The sequence below is a fragment of the Adiantum capillus-veneris genome, chromosome 28 (assembly GCF_014529385.1).
Source record: "Adiantum capillus-veneris isolate H3 chromosome 28, ASM1452938v2, whole genome shotgun sequence".
Lineage (NCBI taxonomy): Eukaryota > Viridiplantae > Streptophyta > Polypodiopsida > Polypodiales > Pteridaceae > Adiantum > Adiantum capillus-veneris.
Genome location: NC_140958.1, coordinates 89295373 through 89311214, shown reverse-complemented (window position 1 = coordinate 89311214; position 15842 = coordinate 89295373). Strand labels below are relative to the sequence as shown.

The window sequence follows — 15842 nt, the reverse complement described above, 5'->3', positions numbered from 1 at the left end:
CCTCTCTCCGCTGACGCATGAATCTGGGTGTCCCGGAAGGGGTCTCTAGCGGCGTGTCAACGGGGGAACGGACGTCAGGTGTCTCCACTGGAGTCTGAGCCCCGAAGCGAGGAGTGTCCATTGGAGTGACTCCTGAAGGAGTAGCTAGTGGTGTATAGCCGCTAGGAATGGCTATACACCACTGGAGTCTGAGCCCCGAAGCGAGGAGTGTCCACTGGAGTGACTCCTGGAGGAGTAGCTAGTGCTGTATAGCCGCTAGGAATGGCAGTCAGCCGTGCAAAACCTGGTGTTGATGGCGATGCCGTGGCTAGTGTCGGGGCGGGCAAAGAAGGGGAGGGTAAAGAGCCTCGTTGAACACGAGGCGGTGTTGAAGCATCGGCGGCGGCATCCCCACAACAACCACCACCGCCACCACTAGAGCGTCGGTACCTAGATGAGTGTGAAGATCGTCTCGTTGACACCGAAGCTTTGCGGACCATTCGATCTTTGCGGACCCCCACTGGCGTAATGCACTCGCTCCGAACGTGTTTTACTAAAGAAGGAAAGCTTACCGGTTTGAAGTCACACGACTGGCATAAAATGTGTCAGGTATGTTCATAGTGGAATATATCATAGTGGGAATTGTGTAACAAATTTGTGTGTGGACTTTTATATCATTGCTGCACGTGTTTTGCAGTTTATTTTAGCGGTTGTCATTGAGGGATGTTTGTCTCTTGACGTCCGTAACACAATCTACAAACTTGCGAAGTTGGTGCAATGGATCTCACAAAAGGAGATCAACGTAGACTCCATACAATTCGCCAAACTAAACGCTGCGGAGGTTGTGTGCATATTTGAGAAACATTTTCCTACTACCATGCTAACCATTCAGGTGCATCTTCTTGTTCACATAGTTGATGAGGTGGAAATAGCTGGCACAGTACATTCCAGATGGAGTTCTTTTTAGAACGTTTTATGAAAATGCTCAAGGGATATGTGCGTCAGAAGGCATGTTCGGAGGGTAGCATGGTAGAAGCTTCGGAGCATTCAACACGATCTGAAGCTTCGTAGTCAATGAGACGATCTTCACACTCATCTAGGTACCGGCGCTCTAGTGGTGGCGGTGGCGGTTGTTGTGGGGATGCCGCCGCCGATGCTTCGACACCGCCTCGTGTTCAACGAGGCTCTTTACCCTCCCCTTCTTTTCCCGCCCCGACACTAGCCACGGCATCGCCATCGACACCACTAGAGCGCCGGTACCTAGATGAGTGTGAAGATCGTCTCGTTGACACCAAAGCTTTGGATTGTGTTGAATGCTCCGAAGCTTCTACCATGCTACCCTCCGGACTTGCCTTCTGACGCACATATCCCTTGAGCGTTTTCATAAAACGTTCTAAAAAGAACTCCATCTGGAATGTACTGTGCCAGCTATTTCCACCTCATCAACTATGTGAACAAGAAGATGCACCTGAATGGTTAGCATGGTAGTAGGAAAATTTTTCTCAAATATGCACACAACCTCCGCAGCGTTTAGTTTGGTGAATTGTATGGAGTCTACGTTGATCTCCTTTTGTGAGATCCATTGCACCAACTTCGCAAGTTTGTAGATTGTGTTACGGACGTCAAGAGACAAACATCCCTCAATGAAAACTGGTAAAATAAACTGCAAAACACATGCAACAATGATATTAAAGTCCACACACAAATTTGTTACACAATTCCCACTATGATATATTCCACTATGAATATACCTGACACATTTTATGCCAGTCGTGTGACTTCAAACAGGTAAGCTTTTCTTCTTTAGTAAAACACGTTCGGAGCGAGTGCATTATGCTAGTGGGGGTCCGCAAAGATCGAATGGTCTCTTTTAATTTGCGTTCTTGGGCTCCTGTGAAAATCCATGGTGCTTTAGGGAGTTTTATCGATCCATCAGACGCTATTTGCGGCCAATATTTCTCCATACGATCCACATTTCTAAGGTCAGCCCTGGCTCCCAAAGTATCTTTCTTGCCGGTCAGATGGTCCCATAGTAGATTACCCACATTCTTGAATATGTGCATTGGATCGAGCAAGTGATTGATCATGAGTCGGGTCCAGTATGGTAACTCGTACCATAGAGATAGTCTCTTCATCCCTGGGGGCAATCCTTCATCACACATCTCCTTCTGCTCTAACTATGCTTGTGCAGACATCCTCACTGGCTCTCTTCCCAAAAAGCCGTCGCATAACACATGATTCTCTAGAAGATACGCTTGATGACCTTCGTATATTTGCTTCTTCAATGAGGGCGCCCTACGTGCATTCAATCTAGGTCCACATGTGACACATGCTCTGTAGCTGCTTTTTTGAAGCCCTGCATGTATACACATGATAATAGATCAGTTTGAGAAAAACCAAGATTTAGAGTGTTTGAGTGAGGAGTGTAAATCACCTGAGCATTCTGTTAGTCCAGGGTAGTCATGCATGGTCCACATTAGAATGCCTCTGATCAAAGCATTCCGTCGACCTGTGTGTCAGCTCATATGCACCACTTCTATGCCAATCCACAATTGTTGTAGCTCTTCCAATAGTGGACGAAGATACACATCCATATTCTTCACTTTATATCGCCCCGGCACAATCAAGCTTAGCCATAGGTGCCCCTTCTTCGTAGTCAACCACAGGGGAATGTTGTAGTTGACGATGACAACGGGACATACACTGTAAGATGTTGATCTTTGACCAAATGGATTTACGCCATCCATAGCCCAGGCCTAAGCGCAAATTTTGAGCTTCCCTGGCAAAATCCGACCATGTTCCATATATATGTTTCCAGGCTGCGCAATCTGTAGGAATCCGTATCACACCATCCAAAGATTTATGCTCCTCATGCCATGATGTTAGGGCGGCCATGGACTTACATTCGAAGAAATGCTTGATGCGAGGAAGCAGAGGAAAATGTCACAAAACCTTTTGCGGAATTTTTGTTCCGTGGAGATCTACTCGATATCTCTCGGAATCACATTTCGGACACTTCTCCTTGTCTATGTATTGCCCTCTGAAATTAATGCAGTCATTAGGACAAGCGTGGATTGAATTGTAATCCATCCCCAAGTTTCACAAAATCTTTCTTGCTTCCTCTCGGGAATCTGGCATCACATTATCAGCTGGTAGTATGTGCTCTTTGAGCAATCTACACAACATAAAAATACGGTACAATTGTTTAAAAATCTATCAGATCATTATACATTTAGAGTTTTATTAAAGTAAACTAATTGTAATAGATCATGTGAAAAGCGTTGTGACGCTAGTGTCAGTCCATCCAAACTTTGCCTGCATGTTGAGAAGAACCAGGAGCGCTTTCAATCTAGACACATGTGCTCCATTATACAATGGCGTATCGGCTTCACTTTTTATATCATCATAGATAAGCCTTTCTGAATCCATGATCGTCTTGATCATTTCATCAATCTCGGGCTCAAACATTGCCTCGTTGTGAATGTGGTCTGTATGATACCCCCCGAGCTGTCAAAGGCTACATCCTGTGGTCTCACATATGCTGCTTGACCAAAGCGCCTGCGAACACGTCTATTGGGTTGCAAGATTGCTGCCTGTTGGCCAACATCAGAGTTCGACGAGTTATAATTGGCAACAACTCGATCTATTATAGATGGATCGAACTCGCCAAATTTGCGAATGTGCTGTAAAGAAACGCGTCTTGTCCGCCGCACAGCATGCTTGCATTGATTACAAGGACATAAGATCCTCGTTGAGAGATAGGTGTTTCGGTTGGACGGCCCCACATCCTTGTCTCTAGTCATAATGAGGGTAAAAATCTTATAACTTGGACAAAAAATTTAATCTTCTATGGGCATTCTTCGTCTTTTATCTGTCTCTCTCTCTCTCTCTCTCTCTCTCTCTCTCTCTCTCTCTCTCTCTCTCTCTCTCTCTTGTTCACACTGTAAACTACCTCACATTCTCTAGTCATGTCCAATCCCCGCACCCCTCGGTCTAGAGGTGCATGGAGATCAGAACCACCAGGTTATAATCTCGTCTTTATTGGTCAATGCCTATATTTGTGGGTACAAGAAATCTACGCAACCAAGTCTACATGATAGTGCATGTAGTGGACAAAACCTCTTTGCCTCTTCTCTAGCTGTAGCATTTCACAGCATCTTAACATCTTTTCACAGTAGATCTTTTCACCGTTCATCTAACTCTAATTTTTTTACCGTAATCTCGAAGGTAGACTCTAATATAAAAACTCAATCCAAAATCTTATCTTAAATCTAACTTAATTGAACATGTGGTGATTCGCTCCATTGAAGGGTAAAAGACATACCAATGGGGCTACTAGCTCTGTAGATGTGAATGGGCCTCACATATACAAATACTTCAATGCAATCTAGTTTAATACTCTCACCTATCCACCCCGTCGATCCATGACCCAAGTGATGGGACAAAATCCTCCTTGAAGCTGGCCCAGCCGCCAGTCCCCAGGTGATGGGATAATCCCGTCTTGATGCAAACTCTTGCTTCGTCACTTTGCTGCCACCACCTGTCTGGATTGGTCATCCTCTCCTCCCTGATACCCCTCCACTCCTCTCTTTCACGCCAGTCAGGTCTGGCATTTGTGCATCTGACCTCCGATGCTTCATGTAGTCGCGCATGAGTCTCCTCATCCAAGCATCATCAAATGTATTCTCCAGAGAGGGAAATGGAAACTCCCGATGCAACGTTGCAATAAGATAATCCTTAGAGGCTTTATCCTGATCCCTCCAAGAGACCATGACAGACCACAGTGTGTCAAAAAACCTGTTGACACAACTGTTGTATGCGGCCCATCACTTGCTTCCCCTCAAGGGTCATAATGGTCTCATCGGCATATGAGGTAGGCGTATCACTTTGGCATGTCCCTCCCGTGAAGTATAGAAACCCTATCCAATGAATGCTCATCATCCAGGCCTCTAGGTGACCCCGACGCAGTGTTCGGGTCACTCCTCAGCATCTCCGACGTAGTGGCCGGAGACCACTCTCAAATGCGTAGGCAGTATAATCCTTCGATGTACTCGAAATAAACCTAAATCTAATCTAATCTAACCTAAATAAATCTAAATCTAATCTAACGTAAATCTAAATCTAACCTTATCTTAAACAATAAAAAGAGAAAAATGGTATAACCTTTCTATCATCCAAGTGTGGTAGATTGATTATGCCATTTCTCTCTTCAATAATAGGTAAATAACGTAAATAAACCTAAACCTAATCTAATATAACATAAATCTAAATCTAACGTAAATAAACCTAAATCTAATCAAACGTAAATCTAACTAAAAAAAACCTAAATTTAATTTAATTTAACTTAAATAAACCTAAATCTAATCTAAGGTAAGTCTACATCTAACTTAATCTTTAACGTCTTTTGGGATAGTTTCCTACGATGTTAAAACTCTCTTCTTCTCGTGTGTGTGTGGGTGTGTGTGTGCCAATAAAAAGAGAAAAATGGTATAACCTTTCTATCACCCAAGTGTGGTAGATTGGTTATGCCATTTCCCTCTTGAATAACAGGTCTTGAGTTCAACTCCTTGTCGGCTAGATATTTAAGGTCTTTTGAATTAGTTTCCTACGACGTTAAATTAAACTCTCTTTGTCTCGGGTGTGTGTGCATGCCAATAAAAGAAGAAAAATGGTATAAATTTTCTATCACCCAAGTGTAATAGATTGGTTATGCCATTTCCCTCATGAATAACAGGTCTTGAGTTCAACTCCTCGTCGACTAGATCTTTAAGGTCTCTTGGGATAGTTTCCTACGACGTTAAGACTCTCTTCTTCTTCTTCTTCTCTCTCTCTCTCTCTCTCTCTCTCTCTCTCTCTCTCTCTCCCTCTCTCAATGTGTGTGTGTTTTTTGTTTATGCATGTGCTCTCTCTCTCTCTCTCTCTCTCTCTTTTCCTCTCTCAATGTGTGTGTGCATTCTTTGTTTATGCATGTGTGTGTGCGTTTTTTGTTTATGCATGTGCTCTCTCTCTCTCTCTCTCTCTCTCTCTCTCTCTCTCTCTCTCTCTCTCAAAAACACAATGTGTTTGCGTGTGTGTGTGTGAGGGAGAGAGAGGAGAGAGGGAGAGAGAAAGAGAGGAAGGGAACATGAGAGTGAGAAGAGGGAAGGAGCATACCTGGCTCTCCTTCCTCTCCTTGTGTGTGTGTGTGTGTGTGTGTGGATAAGAAAGAGAGAGAGAGGGAGAGCGCGTGTTACCTTTGCTTGCTTAAGCGCGCTCCAAAAACTCAGATCTGCGATCTGAGTTTTCGGATGCTCTCGGTTATTTTTTTACCCCTGACGGCGTTGCTATAGGCGTCGCTAAGTTAGTTATAACTTAGCGACGTGCATAGCAACGCCTATAGCGACGTCGTGGATTTTCACATTTGCGCATTGCATTGCGAGCGTCGCTAATATTAAGTACCTCTTGTAGTGTCTTGTGGAGAACTCCTGGTTTTCTCTAAATTTTTGTAGCATCATGGAACAACATCAAAGAGTTGCATATAGAGGATTGCAATAGCATCATTGAAATCCCGATTCCTCTCTAACAAGAGTTTCTATTATTGGTTGTCGTGGTCTTCAAGAATTTCCTTCATTGCACAATGCTCATGGACTCTCTTTTATGAAACTCAAATACAACGATAAGTTAAAGGTTATGGGGTTGCTAGATTGCCCACTTGAATCATTGAAGCTTGTGTCACAAGGATCACTTCAATGGCTACCAGAGTTTGGTGACCATGCAACAAGGTCTTTGAGACAGTTCACTGTCAACCACTTTGGCCACCTACAATAATGTTTGCTAGCCGCTCTAGAAAATGCTTTCTCACTTCAAAAACTACAAATAGATGGTTTACGGACCTTGGAGGAGCTGGGAAACCTCAATATGTTCTCCTTGATAGAGTTAGAGGTTGGTTATTGTCATAGTCTTGTACAATTTCCATCAAATTAAGGTCATGCATCATTGCTTCAAACTTTGAACTTAAAGTATTGCTCACGCTTGACGAAGCTTAAAAGTATCAACGTGTCCTCCTTGACAAAGGTAGGAATCATTGGATGTACATGTTTGACCAAAATATTCCCTCCAAACATGTTTGAGGAGGAATTATCTCTTCAAAAAGTGCAAGTAGGTAAGAATTGCACTTCACGATTCTTGATGGAGCTACCAATCAATATTTCCAAGGTTTGGCCCAACTTGCAATACTTGTCCCTTTTGAGCCAGAGTGAAGGTGGTGGAGATTTAGAGTAGATTGTAAACTTGCACTTCCTTGAACAATTAAAATTGACTAAATGTACTCAATTACGATGGCTATCAAAGAAGATTGGAGACTTTCACTCCTTAAAAAAAGTGCGTCTTAAGAATTGCACTGGTATAGTGAAGCTTCTTGATACCATTGGTAACCTCTCCTCTCTAGAGACTCTATCTTTGATTGGATGTAGAAGGCTTGTGGAGCTCTTGAGAAGCTTGTAAGGGAGACAAAACTCTTTTAACCTTGTGATTGACCCAAGCCAGAGCAAGAAAATAGGTTTCACGTTGTTAGCGGGTCGCCAACAGATGTCTGCAACATAGGTTTTTAGTACTAACATAATGTCAATATGCAAGGAAGCGACTCGGGATGGGGTACGGAGTCTTCATGAGAGTGTCAATCTCACCAAAGTGAGCTCAGAGGGCTATTCATACAACGAAAAAAGCAAATCAACCACTTCCTAGTTAGAAAATTAGTTTATGTCCGATCTCACCACTCTAGGTTATCACGCCTTTTTGGCATCCAAACGAGTTTGGAATGCAATGAAACTTAAGGAGAGGTATTACAACACCTAAGGTTACAATCCTACCAAGTTCTGCAACCTTTTGGGAAGGTACATAAATCAAGATCCATCACAAAAATTGTGCAGAAAACTAAAATAAAACTACACGAAAAGATCCCCCTTAAGCATAGAAACACTTATCCAAGGGCAAAACATCAAAAAACAACCATTTCAGACCTCAAATCAATGCATTTATCTCGCAAGCAAGACGTCGCGAACCACAATAGAATCAAGAATGATTACACTTGATTTGTAGAGCAAGAGACAAGGAACATAATGTGCTATTCGGAATTGAATTCTGATTACCAGGCAAGGAGAAAAGCGGATTACAAATTGTAGCAGCAAGAAGCTCTCATAGTGGATGTCCAATCGTTCCTTTTGCTAATGATCATGTGTTTTTCAAAACTAAGGCTTTTCACTTAAGAGCTAAGGAGACTTTCCCACGGCCATTCGGCCACTTACAAGGAGTGTAGACTCAGAGAGGCTAAGAGGGCTTGACAAAATATATTACAATTGGGGATCCTTGTTAGCAGAATTACACCGCTTCTTTTGAAAAAATGAGCGAGTACAACAAGGTTTGGTGTACATATGCATTTTACGTGTCAGTCCGTTGTGTCCACCAAACATTCCCCCCTTCATATTCATTGCACGTCCTCGTGCAATCTGTCTTTGAGTATCTTCTAGTAGTTGATCGATCTTTTTTCTAGCATCACAGTGATGTACCTGAACTTTTGAGCCCTTGCCTCGATCTCCACTTTTGTTGCCAGCTCTCTGAAATAATAATTGCTGAGAGTGCTCTGATAGGCTATATGTCTGGCTGGCAGATCTTTGGTCACGGGATTAAATATGGAGGAGTCTACCCCAAAGAATTCGGTCATGAATGCCTCCTCGAAAGTCTGCATGTAGTGGGAGGGCAGGAACATGACTCTCACATAGAATCCCATGATGACATTTTTTCTTGGGATTTCTGTCTCCATATTCTAGCAGAGCCCTCTTGTGCCTTCCACAAAAACCTACCAGGGATTCTCCGCTGCCTCTATATCATTAAATATAGGTGATTAGCATCTTGGCAATTTTTACGATCATTTGGTATGCGAGATCTGGGATCTCCTTGATCATGTTGATGACCCCTCTGAGCGTCTGAACCATATACTTCTCTGACTGGGGGTTGTTATTGCTTGGCTTTGTTATGACGGGGTAGTTCAATATTGCTGGTCTTTTGCTTTGCCAAGAGTAAAAGCTGTCCCAGGATCTCCGTCTGTTGATGGGATAGTAAGTTGGGTCGATCCTGAGATGCTGCGGGGCATTCCTATAGTATGTCTCATCTGTTGGTCACCACTCAAACCATTTCTTTCACCAGAGGGGTTGATTGTCAATGATGGTCTGAATTTGTATCGCGGTGATAGGGACATCTCTGTACCCTCTGTTGTTTGGCTCAAGGGTAGGTAGCATTTTTTGTTTCCATAATCTGGCCTCCTGTTGCATCAGTGATAGGGACATCGTCTCATGCCCAAGGTTTTTCACTACTTCGTCTGGAGTGATCATGAGCAGGGGAGCTGATTCCAACACTTTCAGCTCATATTGCAGGTACTCCTCGTGTGAGGGGTCTTTGACTTCTGAGATCCAACACTGAATTTCTTCTTTTTCCGAATCCGAGATGGATGTCGTGATTGGATCTTCAGATTCCTGCATTGCTTTTCTTGTGGTTGTACTTGGTAAATATGTTTGGTGACCCTCAAAAGTAAAGTTCTCAATTCCTCCTCTCTGCTCAACTTCCATTGGGGCTGTTTGTTTGGGCTTTGCTTGTGTTGCCCTTAGAGCCTCCAAATCTCTTTGTGCTTCTCCCAATTGATTTCTCAAATCCTCCATCTCTTCATCTTTGGCTTTTTGTAGTGCTCTATGCCCTGCTGTCATGATTTTTTTGTCGTATTTTTCTTGAGCAAGGGCCTCCTTTAGTTCTTGGACCTCTTTGTTTAGCAAGGTTGATATAGCTGCCAAGCTTGAGGAGCTCGGTGTCTCCTACATGGCTAAAAGCTGGGTCAGAGTCTTGTTGACCACACCGCATAGGACTCTTGCAGCTTTTCACTCTGCTCTCTTTCTCTTGTTAGCTCCTCCTCTAGTCGTTGCTGCTCGACTTGCAGAGTAGTGTTGGACTCATTAAATTGTTGGACCTCCATGTAGTAATAGGATGCATTTTCTTGTTCTCTTTGCAACTCTGATTGGAGTTGTAGCTGAAATTTTTGCAACTCTTCTATTTTGTCTTGTAGCTGTAGAGTATTTTCAACTGCTTTAGATGCCTCCTTCTTGGTGTCTTCCAGATCTAGCTCTCACAAGTTATAGAGAGCTCTTTGGCATTAAAATTGGAGCTTGATCTACTCTAGATAGGCATCAATGTCGAATGACCTGGTCAGTTTTGCTCCCTCCTCTACTACAACTTGTGAATGAGGAGATTGTGATTTTTGCTGGTTTCTTTGGCCCTGTTCCGATGTTCCAGCCTCTTCTGTCGTTCTTTCCTTTGTTTTCAGTACTTCAGTAGTAGCTGAAACTGTAGTAGTTTTTGGTGGTGTTGTCTCTTTTTCTTGATCCACCTTCTCTTGTGATAGCACCTTATATGCCCCTTGTTCTAGAAGGTCTACAACTTCTTCTCTTTTTTCAGTTCCAGCCTCTGAAGGTACCTCTTTGTCTTTTGGAGATTCAAAATCATAACCTTGCTGGTCTAGTGTATCCTGCTCTCCCTTCTCTTCTTGGTTATCATCTTCTTCCTTGGCCTTTGTAGATTCGTCGGATGATCCGAGATCATTGACACGTGGCTGCTTTGCCTCTTCTCTTTCTCTTTGCTCCATCTTTCGTTTGAGCTCATTCTATATCCGTTTCCACATGTCGCAGGCAATATTCAGATTCTCCTCCGCTTCCTGTCTTTTACGTTGTTTGATTCATTCAAGAGCTTCTCTCTACCTGCATAGTAAAGGTACGTCTTCTTCTTCCTCTTCCTCTTTTTCGTTGTCCACTTATGTTCCCTTATTTCTTTTCTCATCGTGCTTCTGTTGTCGGATTCTTTCTCTTTGCGCCTGCGCTTCTTCCATTGTACCTTTGGCTTGGGTAAGAGGGATGGTCTCTGCCGCCCAGGCTGTTCTCTTTTTCAATCTTGTATATCTCATGGAAAACTCACTCCCATGCTCCTCATCTAAAGATTGGTATTCTAAAGGGGTATCTCTTTCGTTAGACCCTGCTTCCTCGCTATTCGGTGCATCCGACTCTGTCTTTTCACTGTTAGTGTCCGTTCTTGTTGCGCTCTGCCTTGTTTGTTTAACCTCTGGTTTTGGCCTTGTGGATGGTCCGGCTATCGATTTTACTGCTCTTTTGGATTTGTGGATCAAATCTATTTGTGATTCTACAGGTGTTAGATCAACAATCATTCCCAATGCTTGGTAGGCAATTCGAGTCAGCACTGGTTCATCGTTCATGTAGGTCTTGCTCTTTTGGCTCCCCTTAAGATTTTCTTCTTGTTGGGGTATAAAGCCCAATGTGGTCGCCCAGGTAAGTGGGCGGGCCGCCAGGTATGTACACATATTCTTTTGTAAAAACATAATAAGAACTCACTATGCTCTACACATTACAGTAGAGCGAGTTCACCATATCGTCGTGCTCTTCTTCTCGCACTCTCTCTCTCGCATCGCACTTCCGCTCGTACTCCTTCAACTGGTATCAGAGCTCAGATCGAGGCTCGGGGCAGCATTGCAGGAGGCTAGAGTCACTAGCTCAGATTGTAGTGAAATTTGACAGGCAAAGACATGGCCCCGAATCCTGTGGGTGAGTCCGAAGGGCTCGGTGTGCTCAAAATTTCATTCTGAGGTCATCTCAACCACCGTTCGGCTTCGACAAAGGTCTGCGCAAGCCATTTTCGACTACGTGGTCTCGACGGGTGCAGATCCGACTCTGCAAATTTGGGGTTTTCGGCCTACGACTACAGGTGTTGAGGATATCGACACTCCCAGAGTGTTGATTTGTGGCTGTCTACACATCGAAGGACGGCTCACAATTCTTGGAGGCGTGTCACATACGACACGGGCGCATCTACACACAGACTGTAGGCGACATCCACTAGTTCATCAGGCAGCTTGTGTTTGTTGCTTGATATTTCAGATTTCATCCTGACATTGCAAGTACTTCCACATGGGATGTATTGTCAGAGATGATGTATGTCTGTTGAGGGTTTGCTGGCTGTGAGTCACGCAGCAAACAACCGCCACAGCGGTTACAGTATACAGTGGGAAATTTGTGGATGTATGACTTTGTGGGAAGTCTATGTACTGTCAGATTTACTGCAGCCTTTGTTGAGGGTCAAGTGAGGTTTTATTGAGCTGGGGGATTCTCGAATGTTGAGATCCTTTCGGTGATACAGGTCTTGGAGCGATCCTTTGAGCACCCTTAGATAGGCAGCTAGGATGTATTGACTGTGAGTTAGACAGTTGGGATTGCATCTTTGCTTTACTTCCGTTGAGGCATTGTCACAGTCTATGCTTACAGGACAGTGACAGGACAATGAGAGACAGTATAGGTGCATGACAGGTTTACCCGCAGCTTACAGTGTCAGAGAGACAGTGTTTTTGAGCTGTTTTTTGGTCTGTTTTTTGAGTACACCAGAGCCATTTTACAAAGAAGACTCTGCCGAAATTTATGCAGAATCTGAAGCTTTCTTGGTTCATTTGACAGGTTGATATTGGTTCAGAGGTCAGTTTATAGGGGAAACTCTGCCGAATTTTTCCCAGGAAAGTAAACCACTGTGAAGCGTAGCTATGGCTGGATCACAGGACACTGCTCTTTACAATATCAAGAAGCTGAATGGAACCAATTTCCCATTGTGGAAGAAGCAGATTTGGCATGTGTTGGTACAAAAGAAGCAGATAAAACCTATAAAGCTCAAGGGGATAAAACCAGAAGATATGGACGAAGATGAATGGAGCAAAATGGATGAATTGGCACTTTCTACCATTATGCTGACTTTGGCAGAAAGCGTTTACTTTAATGTAGCAGACGAGATGTCGGCTTATCAAGCATGGTTCAAGCTGAGTGATCTTTATGAGAAGCAGAGTGCAGCTTCACAGGTATACTGGCTTAAGAAGCTTGTTGACTTGAAGATGAAAGAAGGGACACCTATGTCCAATCATCTGAATGAATTCAACACAATCTATAGTCAGTTGTCAACTCAAGGTGTCAAGTTTGATGAACCTGTTACAGCTATGTTCCTGTTGATCACATTGCCGGAAAGTTGGGACACTTTTCGCACAGCTTTGAGTAATTCTGCACCTCTAGATGGTTTGAACATAGCAGGTGTAGAAGGAAGTCTGCTTACTGAAGAAACCAATAGAAAGACAATGGACAAAGGCAAAGGAACAGCCTTAGTTGTCAGGGGAAGGACCAAAGAAAAGTACAAAGGTGGAAAGAGGAATCAGTCTCGTAGCAAGTCCCGCAGTGCTAAAGGCAAGAGTGACATAGAATGCTACCATTGTGGCAAGAAGGGTCACATGAAAAGAGACCGCAGAGAATGGAAAGCAGAAAAAGGCAAAGAGAAAGTTGAAGACCATGGTGAGAAGAACAAGTCCTCAGTGAAGATTCAAGAAATAAATGTGACAAACACTGTTGCAGAGGATGACAGTCTAGCGTCAGGAGACATCTACTTCTTGAAGAATACAATGGACTCAGCTCTTCTTACAGCATCTGATGGAAATGCACTGAGTGACTGGATTATAGACTCAGGGGCATCACTTCATGTGTCTCCAAACAAGGAGTGTTTTACCTCTTATGTGACCACTAAAGATCATGTTCGGCTAGGCAATGGGCAGACATGTGAGATCTTAGGTGTTGGAGATGTTCAATTGAAGTTTCAGAATGTCTCTTCTTTCACGCTAAAGAATGTGAGACATGTTCCCGAAATTACAAAGAGCTTGATCAGCACAGGTTTACTTGATGATGCTGGCTACGTCACCACTTTTGGACAGAACATGTGGAAATATCCAAGGGTTCTATGACAGTAGCACATGGAGTAAAGTCTGAAGGACTTTACATGATTTATGTATCAAATGTCTCTAAAATTTAATCAATGTAACCGAGCAGCCGAACGTTTCTTTGTGGCATAGCCGGTTAGGACATATGTCCAAGAAGGGAATGGAAATCTTGTCTCGTTCTGGTTATTTGCCTAGCTTTTCATTTAATGATTTTGAATTCTGTGAACATTGTCTGTATGGTAAGCAAACACAGCATCCACATAAGCATAGAAGCAGTAGAAGAGATACACAGTTGGCACTTGTTCATAGTGATTTGTGTGGACCTATGCCTAACCTATCTCTAGGGGGAGCTTCTTACTTTATGACATTTATCGATGATTACTCGAGGAAAGCATGGGTTTACTTTCTCAAGCACAAGGATGAAGCATTTAGTGTTTTCAAAACGTTTGTGACACTTGTGGAGAATCAGAGTGGCAAGAAGCTTAAATGCTTACGCACTGACAATGGTGGAGAGTATGTTTCAAAGGCCTTTCAGGACTTTTGTGAGTCAAAAGGTATAAAACGTGAACTTACTGCTCCTTACAATCCTCCTCAAAATGGTGTTGCTGAGAGGATGAATAGGACCATACAAGAGAAGGTCAGAAGTATGTTGTCTAATGCACAGCTGCCAAATGGGTTTTGGGCTGAAGCTGTATCAACAACTGTTCATCTTGTAAATTGATCTCCTAGAAAGGTTTTGCAGAAGGATTCAGTGCCAGAGATGGTATGGTCAGGCAAAATGCCCTCATACAAGCATCTCAGAGTCTTTGGCTGTGAGGCATATACTCACGTTCCAAAGGAATTTAGGAACAAACTTGAGCCAAAGAGTAGAAAGTGCATCTTTCTAGGCTATGGTAATTTTGGTGAGATGGGGTACAAACTTTGGGATCCTGAATCCAGAAAGGTTGTCCGCAGCAATGATGTTCACTTTAATGAATCCAAATATCATTCTAAACTAGAGAGGGTTGAGGAGATTAGAAGAGTTGTCTTCCAAGAAGATGGACCTGCACGTGCAAGACAAAATGTCAGGGCTCAAGAGGAGCAAGGATAGGATAGAGTGGAACCACAAGTTGTGGCTGAGCCTGAGCCACCTATTGTGCGTAGATCTGGACGTGTCACGCGACCGCCTGATAGGTTTGTTCCATCTATGAACTATGTCATGTTGACTGATTGCAATGAGCCTTCATGTTACAAGGAAGCAGTGCACATGAAGGACTCTGGGAATTGGCAATTGGCCATGCAGTCAGAGATGACAGCTCTGCATAAAAACAAGACATGGAAGCTAGTTAAATTACCATAGGGCAAAAAGGCTCTACCTTGTAAATGGGTTTACAGGTATAAGATCACCGCTCATGATAGTCAGCCAAAGTACAAAGCAAGGCTTGTTGCCAAGGGCTTTAAGCAAGAACAAGGCATTGACTTTGATGAAGTCTTCTCTCCGGTGGTCAAGATGACTACATTGAGATGCTTCATGCATTGGTTGCCATATTAGATTTGGTGTTGCACCAAATGGATGTCAAGACAACGTTCTTGCATGGTGATTTAGATGTGGAAATTTACATGCAGCAGCCAGAAGGGTTTGTTGAGAAAGGCAAGGAAGATTGGGTATGCTAGTTGTTAAAGAGTCTTTATGGCTTAAAACAATCACCGAGGGCATGGTACCATAAATTCCACAAGTTTATGCTTTCTCAAGGCTACAAGCGTAGTGAGTTCGATCACTGTCTATATACAAAGAAGGCTAAGGATGGTAGTTGGCTGATCCTTATTTTGTATGTGGATGACATGTTGATTGCTGGCAAGCACTTGGAAGAAATTTCAGCTTTGAAGTCAAAGATGGCAAAATCGTTTGACATGAAAGACATGGGTGAGGCAAGTCATATACTTGGTATGCGCATTGAGAGAGACAGATCAAAGAAGTTGATTTGGTTATCTCAAACAGAGTATATTGACAAGGTTTTGCAACGTTTCAATATGGAGAAGGGAAAGGCACTGAGTGTTC

The 15842-nt window shown here is 43.3% G+C and overlaps 1 pseudogene; it reads left to right on the top strand.

Annotated features, from left to right (window-relative positions):
• Positions 1-7560, top strand: part of LOC147420856 (uncharacterized) — a 35586-nt pseudogene extending 28026 nt beyond the window's left edge.
• The last annotated feature ends 8282 nt before the right edge of the window (positions 7561-15842 follow it).